The following is an 11,829-nucleotide window of genomic DNA, read 5'->3' on the forward strand; positions in this document are numbered from 1 at the left end:
ACCTCTCACAGCTTTTGCTGTAACGAAAAATACTGGGATACAATTATATGATCCCCCCCCAAAAAAGTGAAACATCCACACTTGTCAGGGAACCACCCTTTTCGGGAGGTCTCCCGTACATTAATTCAAACGGAGAAAGCCCTAGAGCCCACATAGGACGCGTGCACAAATGAAACAGAACAATGGGAAGTACCTGAGGCCATCTCAACCCTGTTTCCTGTGTGTACTTAGCCAATGCTGATTTAATTTCTCGATTATATCTCTCCGTCGTCCCAGATGATTGTGGATGATACGGGGTATGAAATAGGTGTTTAATACCCAATCCTTCCTCGATTTTGGCCAGGACCTGTCCCGTGAAATGTGTTCCATGATCTGAATCGATCGCTGCTGGAACACCAAAGCGAGGAATAATTTCCTTCAATAGTATTCTTGCTACTGTGGTTGCCGTTGCATTTGCTGTAGGGAATGTTTCTATCCAAGCTGTAAGCGGACAGACCAACATGAGTAAGTGGCATTTTCCTTCTGCTTTTGGCAGGTCAACAAAGTCCATCTGGATATGAAGGAATGGAGCAGCGGGCATCGGTCTACCCCCTTGCGGGGCCCTATTTGGAAGAGCAGGGCCATTTGCCTGGCAAGTGTGGCATGCTTTCACTATTGCTGTACAAACAGGCTGAATCCCTGGAGCATACCAGGACCAAGTCACTGCTTCCACTAGGGCATGTGTACCGTAATGCCCTCCGCGAGCGTGATACCATCCGGCCGCAACCCGATATAACGAACGAGGTAAACATGCTCTGCCATCCGGCATAGTCCAGAGGTCCTTTTGCAACGTTGCTCCTAGGGCAGCCCATTGTTTAGTTTCCTGCGGGGGAACTGAAACAGTTACAGGTGGTATAAAAGCGGTTGTTACTACTGCCAATGTAGGTAGTGCCAAAGGCAAAAGAGCAGCTTGTCTCGCAACCTGGTCAGCCAGGGCATTTCCCAAAGTCACTGGATCTTGTTCCTTCGTATGTGCCTTGCAGTGAACTACTGCTATTTCCAGGGGTTCAAGAATAACATGTAATAATTTCTGCACCAGCTGTAAATGCTGAAGGAACAAAAGGGAGCGTTCCGGTGGAGGACGGCCCTTTGGGAATAATGTGTAAATTGTGGGAAGAGAAAAAGTTGCCGGTGTTACAGGGCATGAAAAAGAAAAGGATGATTGAGCTCTGCGTGGAGGTGTGGCCACGGACAACTGCAGTTTTGGTCCCGGGTGAAAGGTGGCCGAGAGGTGGTTCCTTTGAAGCCGCTCCGTTACGAGGAGTTAGGGGGCGGATTGAGGTAAACCACCCAGTTCAGATAGATTTCTGGCTCCTGTGGCAGACCGGAGCGCAGATATGGAAAGGATTTACAGTAATGGCAGTGAGAACTTTGACCAGTGAGGATCCCCCTCCCAGTTATTTTGCTGATGATGAATCAGATAGAGGACTGATTTTAAGTCATTCCATTATACCTTCTGCACCGGTTCCACCTCACAACCCCGGAGGTGGAACTCCTCAACTGAGGCAGAAGGATTTCCCTCCTGACTCAGATGATGAGCTAGGAGAGGAGGGAAAACAGGAGGGGGCCTCAGGGGGAATGGTTACGAGCAAGTGAAAAGAAGAGGAAGAGAGAAAAAAGAGGGAGAAGGAACGGTAATTAGATTTGCTTTTGACTACAGAAATGCCTTTGATTGTGCATGACCAACCGTATCTGGATGCTACTGGACAGGTCCAGCATACTGAGGTGGTCGAGCACAAGACTTGGCTAGAATGGGATCTCAAGGAGTGGAGTAAGTTAGCTGGAACTTTTGGAGAACAGCCAAGATGAATAAGGGAACTGCTGAGCAGACTGTTTGAGAGTCACAATCCCACGTACGGGGATGTGGAGCATCTGTTTAGGAGAGTTTTAATTGGAGAGGAGCGCAGTAGATTGTGGGTGCTGGAGGCTGCATGGGCGGCTGAATCTTTAGCACAAACGGCTTGGGTGACTAGAGTGCAAGCGGCAGCGGCTTGGAGTGCAGGGGACTGGACCAGCCCCGCCGCACTCAGTTGCAGGCCGATAGGGAAAGGGATCCCCGATAGGGATATCTGAGACAAATGTCACAGAAGCCCCCCAACCAAGCTAAATTTATGGCCATTAAACAAGAAGCTAGCGAGTCCCCCAGGCAATTTTGGATGCGCCTGTTGGAGGGAGCCTGTAGCTTCACTAATTTGGATCCAGAAAAAGTACAAGATCATCCTACTTTGATTTCTTCATTTGTCCACCAGGCACAACCACCTGTTTGTGACTATTTTCTTAATTACCGGCCAGGATGGGGGGGGAAGCTGTGACAGTAATCTTAGAGGTAGCGGATTTCATCTGGGATAAGGAGAAAGAAAGAAGTAAAAAGAAGGAGAAAAAGGAGGATTTTCAGATGTTGGCACTGGCAATTCGAGGCCAGCCGCCGGGTAGAGGTTTCCGAGGCAGAGGGAGAGGGTTTCCAAGAGGACCTCGGGCCGGAGATCAGAGAGGAAGGGGACAATCACACCAGTCCTGGCAAGGAGATAGGGCTTGTTATCAATGTGGAGATTTCACTAATTTTAAACGAGACTGCCCGTGGAGATCGGAAAATTCCGATCAATCTCAGCAATATTCTAATACTTCATATTCAGATTTTCAGGTGCGCCCGCTGATTTCCCTCCCCCGCTACCTCCAGTCCAGCAGCAGCAGCAACGGCCGGTGGCACAGCAGCAAATGCCAGCTGCGTGGGCACAGTATAACCACCAGCCGTCTGCTTCCCAATGACTAAGCATGGAGGATGGCAATGCAAATGTATCAGGATTAATGAATCTTATGTCTTTGGCTGGTCTGTTTCTTTCCTTGTCTTCCCCCACCTCGGAACCACGTCTTTCTCTTAATATACAGGGTATCGATATGTCTTTCCTGATCGATACAGGAGCCACTTACTCCCTGGTTAACATAGCGCTGCCAGAATGGCTGAGTCATGAAGTGAAGTTAACCATGGGAGTGGATGGAAACCCCACCTCAATGTGTCTTACCTCTCCTTTGACTGTTACTTATAAAAACAGAACTTTTAATCATGTCTTTTTGTACTCTGCTTCTTGCCCTATTCCTTTAATGGGGCGCGATATGTTATGTAAACTTGAGGCCACTTTAACCTGCACTCCTGGGGGGGTGAGGTTATTGATGAATATGTTAGGATCACCCGACAGCCAAGTAAGGGAAAAAGTCAAGAAAATACAGTTGCCAGAAGATTTGGCGGGACTCCCAGTGGAACTTTGGGGGACGGAGGAAACCGACATAGGACTACTTCGGTCAGTATATCCAGTAAGAATACAAGTAAAGCCTTTTCTTCCCCCACCGCGAGTGGCACAGTATCCATTATCACTGGAAGCGAGAGAAGGCATTAGACCTACAATAGAAGGCTTTATGGAAAAGGGCATCATCAGGCCACAAAGAACTCCATGTAACACACCTATCCTCCCAATAAAGAAACCCCCAAAGAAACCAGGGGACCCCGTTCGTTGGAGATTTTGCCACGATTTAAGAGCTGTGAACAGGTATGTGGTCCCCTTACATACAATTGTGCCAGATCCAGTGACTCTTATCAGTCAGATACCATGGAATGCTAAATGGTTTACTGTTATCGATTTGAAAAATGCTTTTTTTAGTATTCCTTTGCACCCAGACTCTCAGTTTCTTTTCGGTTTCGAATGGGACCAAAAGTCTTTCATCTGGACCAGAATTCCACAGGGCTACTGCGATTCACCCGGAATTTTTAGCCAATGTTTGCGAGAAGATCTTGAGGGGTTTGTTCTGGAACAGGGTTCGACCCTTGTTTTGTACGTGGATGATATTTTGATGGCAAATGAACAACAAGAACGGTTGCGACATGACGGTAAGACTTTTTTGCTTTATCTGCATTCAAGGGGTCATAAAATTGACCCGAAGAAAATACAGTGGTTGTCATCGAAAGTTAAATATCTGGGTTTCATTTTAACTCTGGAAGGACGGCAAATGGACCCGGGACGGGTAGCCACAATACAGAACTGCCCACTTCCGCAGACAAAGCGTCAGCTCAGAGGGTTTTTGAGGCTTATTGGATTCTGTAGGCCGTGGCTGCCCTCCTGTGGTGAGTTAAGCAAACCGCTTCATGTGTTAACTGCAAACAAAGCACCAGATCATATACAATGGGACTGGGACACTGAAAGGGCTTTTCAATTGCTTAAACAGAGTGTTGCTACATCAATGTCTCTGAAGCCCCCGAATTACAACAAACCCTTTCATCTGTTTGTACATGAGAGGGCGGGGGTTGCAAGCAGAGTTTTGACCCAGTTATACGGCCCTAGCCATTTCCCGGTAGCCTTTTATTCACAACAGATTGACAATGTTGCACGAGGCACACCCACTTGTATGCGTACACTAACGGCAGCAGCCTTGCTTTTGACTAAAGTAAAAGGACTTACACTTGGACATTTTACGACTGTTTGGACCTCACACGTCCTTTCGGCATTGTTGCGTAAAGGCACCACGCAAGTTTTCTATGCCCAGAGACAGCAGCAAGTGGAAGCAGAGTTGTTGGAGGATCCAAATTTGCGCTTCAAGCGCTGTGGGCCATTGAATCCAGCCACGCTTCTGCCCGACTTACCTACCCCACTTCCTGATCATGACTGTGTACAAGTTCTACAGTCAACATTACAGATCAGACCAGACCTTTCTGATGAACCGCTGCCAGATCCAGATCTTGTTCTGTTTACAGATGGCAGTTCTTACTACCAGGATGGGGTAAGGTATACGGGTTTTACAATAACAACTCAATGGGAGACACATCATGAGAAGACATGATTCACTAGAAAAGACAATAATGCTGGGAAAAACAGAAGGGAGTAGAAAAAGGGGAAGGCCAAACAAGTGATGGATTGATTCCATAAAGGAAGCCACAGACCTGAACTTACAAGATCTGAACAGGGTGGTTCATAACAGATGCTCTTGGAGGTCGCTGATTCATAAGGTCACCATAAGTCATAATTTGATTGGATGCATTCTATGTCTCTACTTTTTTCTGATCAAAATGCGGCTACTTCTCTTAGCGCAGCTAAATTCTGTGCTACATTGTGTAAAATCCATCAAGAACTATTAGCTACTGGGTCACATTCAAGATTCTGGTTTAGGTGTACAAAATCCTATACAGCTTGGGACCAGAATACCTGAAAGATGATTTTACCCAGTCAATCACTGCGTTCTGCAGGTGAGGGCCTCCTGCAGATACCATCTTATCAGGAGGTCTGCTCTGCACAACATAGGAAGCAGACTTTTAGTGTTGTGGTACTGACACTTTGGAATTCCTTCCCCTTAAATATTAGACAGGCACCATCTCTGTTATCTTTTTGGTACCTATTGAAGACCTTCCTCTTTCAAGAGGCCTTTAAGTAGAGACCTTATTCCAGTCTGCATCTGTGCTGGAATTACTTTTTAAGATTTTTTTTTTAAGTTCAAAGATGTTTTTAAAGATGTTTTGTTTTAATATATTTTTAAAGATATTTTGTTTTATTATGTTTTAAGTCTTGTTTTTATGATGTTTTAAGGTGCTTTTAGTGTTTTGTTTGCCACCTTGGGCTCCTTTTGGGAGGAAGGGAGGGATATAAATTTAATAATAAATAAATAAAACTAATCTTGGCCAGCTTATAACCTTCCTTTTGGCATTTGTAATTTTTACAAAATTTCTGAAATATTTCTGTTCAAATACTTTTCTCTTACTTTATTTTATATTATACACTCTCTTCTGTTTATTCTGTTTTATGTATTTGAACAATATGATTCTGTTTTTGAATGCTTTTTGTGCAGGCTATTGGCTGTAATAAAGAAATACTTGTCTTGATTTGATTTGAGCAGCACATACGCCACTTGAGCAACCCATAATCCCCAAAGTTTGCTAACAAAAACAAGGAATCTTTCAATATTTATTATCATTTGTGTAAAGCCACAAAGATAGGGTTGTACTGGTTGCCAATAATATTTTGTATCTCAAAGATAGCCCTTGGCTTCACGTTGAGGTCTAATTGATTGCCATAATTGAAGCTGATAAGAAGCTGAGTTGGGGAAAAAAGTTTTGACCAGTTAGTCCTGCCTCCCTTCCTGGAGTCAAGACATGTTGGGCATGTCTTCAGGGAAACTGCTGTCATGCTTGGTTCCTTGTTGTACCTCATGACTGGAAACACAGGCAGATAATTCCTCTTTTAGGATGTTTTAATAAGTTTGAAAGTATTTTGTTTTTAAGATGTTTTAGAGTGGTTTTAGTGTTTTCGTTTGCTGCCCTGGGCTCCTTCTGGGAGGAAGGGCAGGATATGAATTAAATAAATAAATAAATCTAATTCTGAAATGAAGACAATAATGGACTGAATCCAGACTCTGTTATGCTTAGAGTAGTCCCATTGATTTCAGTGCCTGTATTCTAAGTAAGACTAAGAGAACAAGCCTAATGAACGACCAGGGAGGCATGGAGTGCTGAATCCTCTGCTATGTTCAAATCCCTGCTGGCTCCTCTTATCCAGGGTGGAAGGGGGTAAGGTTGCTACACAAGCTGCAGGCTAGTATAGCAGAAGGAGCCAAGGATGGGCCCTTATGGGGATCACTGGGGCTTAGAATGAGGTTGGATCCCAAGGCTCTAGCACCCTATCCAAAAATGCCTTATTTGAGGGGCTTTCTGCTGGCTTCAGTGTGTGAAGCTGCATCCTCTGCTACAGCAGAGCCACACCCCACCAAGGGTGCTTCTCTTCACCAGCAGAGAGGACATTATTAATCATCCTTGACCCCCCACAAGCCATGAACCTATCATTAACCTAGCCTATCATCTTTTCAGGGATACCTGGGTTCCTCAGCCTCACTTAAGAACATAAGAAGAGCCTGCTGGATTAGGCCAATGAGCCATCTAGTCCAGCATCCTGTTCTCACAGTAGCCAACCAATTTCCCATTGGAAACTTACAAGAAGGACCTGAGTGCAAAGAGTACTCTACCCTCCTGCAGTTTCCAGCAAATGGTATTTGGCTGCTGCCTCCGCCTATGGAGGCAGAGCATAGGCATCATGGCTGGTGGCTGCTGACACCCTTATCCTTTATGAATTTGTCTAATCTTTTAAATCCATCCAAGTTGGTGGCCATCACCGCCTCTTGTGGGAGCAAATTCCATAGTTTAACTATGCACTGTTTGAAGAAGTATTTTTTTGTACTCACAAAGTTCTCACTTTGTGTAAACAAGGCCTTTCTTAACATTCCACTGCCACCAATTCTCACAGAATACTTTCAATACCCTCCTAGCAGCGTGTATAGGTGTATAGGCTTCAGGTGTGAGATGGAGACGAACACTGAGAGACAGGATAAACCTTAGACTAAAATTGTAGGTTATTAAAGGGGTTGTGTTTACATAATACTGATATTTATGTTGGGGTCGTAAAGGTGCTTGCTGACAGTTTCTGAAGACTCCAGAGACACCGTTGCTGACACCGGTCTCTGAGTGGCTTTTACCTCACGCCAATTACCCTAAACCTCCACCTAGCCAAATACTCCCCAAACCCAGCTACTGGGGACAATCTGCCTCTACACCCCAAACAAGGCTGGTGCCGGGCATGCTGGGACCCTTGGGCCCCAGCCTGTCCCTGGCCTCGGATCCTGCTCACATGCTCCACCTACCTTTCCCTTGAATGGAATGCTGGCCGCTCAGTGTGCACATGCCTACCATGTGTGTGCATGCTTCCCTAAGGGGCTGATGCGTCTGCTGCCATCTTTGTTGATGGCAGGCATGCACCTACAGCACAACCAGCATTTACTTCAAGGAAAAGGTAAGTGGGGTGTGCAGGTGGGCATCACAGGCCTGCGTGGTAGTAGGGGGGCTGCCTGGGAGCTCCCTCTCTGCGATCTGTGGCTGAGTCAGGAGCCAGTGCTGCTGCAGATTGTGGAAGGGAGTGCTACCCACCCACCATAAGGTGGAGCCGTTCAGAGGCCCTCGGCCTGGCCGCCCTCTGACACCAGCTCTGACTCCAAAACCCCTCTGCTTGTCCCCCTGCCTGCATGGACAATTTAGCTAACTTTTAAAAAAAACATTTGTGTCACAGGGTAGCCTGTCACTGGCTCCCTTATCTTGATCTTCCTCAGACAAGCATTACCCACACACTGGGCATTAACATACAGGCCTCAATTTTCCCTCAGCTGCTCTCTGGTCATATTCCTCACACTGCCCTCATCAACCAACTCCCTATCTCTCTATCTCTTCAATCTCTCTCCTAACTCCCAACTCCAGCAACCAACTGACTCTCCTCACTAACACTTAACTCCCCACTGACTAGATCCTCCAGCCAATCAGAGTCTGCTCTCATCCAGCCCAATCAGAATAAATTTACCTGACCCAAGCCCCATGAAAGACATTCTCAAAGTGGTCATGTCTATCTCCTCTCAGAACCTGTCACCAAGCAGTCACTGCTAAGCAGGCTTATAACAACAACATAACTATACAAAGCCCCATGACAGTCACAGAATGTAGGGGGTGTTGTTGTTGTAAGCACAAACATAAACATATATTCACTAATAGCTATAGTACCTATAGCCCATAGATATTTCTATCAAACTTTGAAAAGCAGGGAAATTGGGCAGCAATACTGAACGCACCAGGGGAGCAGGAGACCTAACCTCCTCTCTGAGATATTGTACTGCCCTACAAATTTGTCCAAATGCAAATGCAATTTGGGTTGGTCTTTCACAGTCCAATCCACTTGCTGTGTAGCTTGGAAGAATTTGTTTACATGTGCTTCTGAGCATATGGTGAATGGTGGCAACACCTGCAATCTCCAAAGATGGAGAATTACATTTTTGTATCTTTGTTGGTGTTCTTCTTACTTTGCTTCATTCCTGTATTACTATTGTTTCTACAGAGACAATCTATTCAAATCTATTCGAGACAATCTTATTTCTCTCATTCATCCTAGAAACCTGTGTCAAATTCATTTTTATTAATTTCAAAGCCTTTTTATTGGTCAGTGTCATATGATGGTGAAGACAGCCTTTTATGTTTCAAATTGGAGGTTATGTTCTATTTCTATTTTGGGTGCATTAATAGTTGAATCTGAAACTGCAATTTGACGTAAAATAAGACTGATAACAATATGTTGCTACTTCAGGAATGACTCTAGCTGTTGGAAAAAACAAACTTAGCCTGCCCAAGATGCATGTTTTCAGCCTGCTATGTTTAAACCACTTAATTTAAGGCAAGGTGGGCATGGTCAATTAAAAACATAGAGCACACCTAGAATTTTCCTGTAATATATTTTACCTCCCATTGTTTTATCTTGTATAAACTGAGATACTCCTGATGTCCACCGGAGACTATTCTGCAGAATAGTCAGTGCCATTATTCCACAATTATTTTTGGACTTTTTTTAGTGTAAATTTTGCAAAGTGTTGCTGTACTTCACACATTCACAGAAATAGAAGCAAAAGAAAATGATTTCCTATAGGAAATGTCAGTAAAATTGCAAAGTGACTATCTTGAACTATATCAACTATCTTGAACTATATCAACTGTCTTAATAACATTACTTCCTCCCTGCTAAAACAAGATCAGCACAGCACATGTCTTTTTTCTATCATTTGGGCTGATTGCAGGTGTTGCCACCACTCACCATATGCTCAGAGGAACATGTTACCAAATTCTTCCAAGCTACAGGAAGTGGATTGGACTGTGAAAGACCAACCCAAATTGTGTTTGCATTTTGACAAATTTGTAGAGCAGTACAATATCTCAGAGAGGAGGTCAGGTCTCCTGCACCCCTAGTGCATTCACTATAGCTGCCTAATTTTCCTGCTTTTTAAAGCTTGATAGAAATATCTGTGGGCTATAGGTACGTTCTTAAACTGCAAGGTTTTTTGCCTATTAGTGAATTTCTCTGCTTTTTAATCCGGGAGGTAAGAAATGGAATCCTGTCCAAGTTTGCTGAGAATGGATTGATCATTTGCATGCTTATTGAATTAGTTGGATTTACTCTGCTGCAATCATGCTTAGGGTAGGTGAAACTGACCACAGGGGATGGGGATGGGGGGAGGAGGAGGGAGGAGAGGAAGGGCAGAGGGGAGGAGGGGGATGGATGGAAGGGGGGGAGGACAGGTTTGATTATTTCCTTGTTTATTGAGTTCAATGGTATTTACTCCTGTGCAACCATTATTGAGTTCAATGGGATTTATTTCTATGCAATCATGCTTGAAAATGGAAGTGGACTGCCTTCAAGTCGATCCCGACGTATGGCGACCCTATGAATAGGTTTTTCACGGTAAATGGCATTCAGAGGTAGTTTTACCATTGCCTTCCTCTGAGGCTGAGAGGCAATGACTGGCCCAAGGTCATGCAGTGAGCTTCACGGCTGTGTGGAGATTCTAACCCTGGTCTCCCAGGTTGGAGTCCAACACTGACCTGAGGGAGGGGCAGGGAAAGTAGGAAGAGGGGAGGAGAAGAGAGTGGGTGGTTGGGCACTGGGCAGAGGGGAAGCCCCAAAACACTGTGAACAGTATCATTGCTTTTCAGCATTTCCCCCACCTTTTTATTCTACAGCAGACACATGTCGTCTCCCACCCAAACTTAAACCAAAGCTATCCCTGGCCACGTCCACACCAGGCCTTTATTTCACATAGGACAAACGACAAGACCCTTAAAAATAAGAATAGGGGAATGTGATGTTCCTGTATTAATGTATATATGGTAAGTGCTGTTTGTATAGAAGATATGTGGTAAGTGGAATGAAAGAGGAGGGGGGAGTAAATGAGCAGTAGAATGCTGGATGATTGGCTGAGTGTTAGAATGGCTGAGCATATAAAAGGAAGAATGACAGTTGAATCTGGGTGGACGTTGGTGGGTTGTTTGAGAAGTGTTTGGTGGTGTTTGGAGGTGGATGTCAGGAGCGTGTGGAGAAAGAGAGAGTGGGAATTCTAGTTCATGATAAGTCAAGTATCACAGAAATAGATGAAACCATATGCTTAAGTACCATTAGAAAAGTAATCTTGTTATCTCTGTTATTTAATAACAACTATATTTGGTTTACTAAAGGCCTGATCCTTGGCTGGGGTTTCACAGACCAGAAGGGAGGGTAAGGTAATGACCAAGGCTGAAGGGAAACAGTAACAAATGGTGGCACCAGTGAAGAGGAGATTATAACATTCATAAGTATCTAGAGCAACCCTGAGTTATGAGTTATCTGCAGTGATACAAGGGGGTTGGGGACAGCTTAAGCACGCAGTCACAAAGGTAACCTGATTGAGAGAGACTCAGGCAGAGTCTCTGGGGATACTGGTTATAGGACGTGACTGGTGGAGCTGCCTAGCAGGGGGATCTGGTGAGGTCTATGCTAGAGCGGAGAGAGAAACCATAAAAAAGGACAGTCCGGACTGGTGGAGTCCCTGGTGGTGCCTAGTGACAGGCAGTAGCCACGAGCAGGTAGGAACCTGACAGGGAGAGCCAGGGAAGGGTGTCACAGGGAACACCTTAGCAACATAAGATGTGGTAGAAAGGGTTCACCATTAGTAGATCATTTTCTTGAATGTAAACATACTATAAAAGATTTTCGATTTTGGGGTGTAGAAAAAGTGTGGGGACAAGATAACAACAGACTCCTAAAAAGAGAAATATGGTGGATTTTGGCTTTAAAGACTCTATCACCTTTAGGTTTAAATGGAGAACTAGATTTTCTTCCTCTTTTATAAAGAAATAGAGTTTTTAGAGGATCCCTTACAGGCAGTTTCTGAATTGATAATGAAATACACATTACAGCTGAG

Source organism: Rhineura floridana, chromosome 2 (genome assembly GCF_030035675.1).
Source record: "Rhineura floridana isolate rRhiFlo1 chromosome 2, rRhiFlo1.hap2, whole genome shotgun sequence".
Lineage (NCBI taxonomy): Eukaryota > Metazoa > Chordata > Lepidosauria > Squamata > Rhineuridae > Rhineura > Rhineura floridana.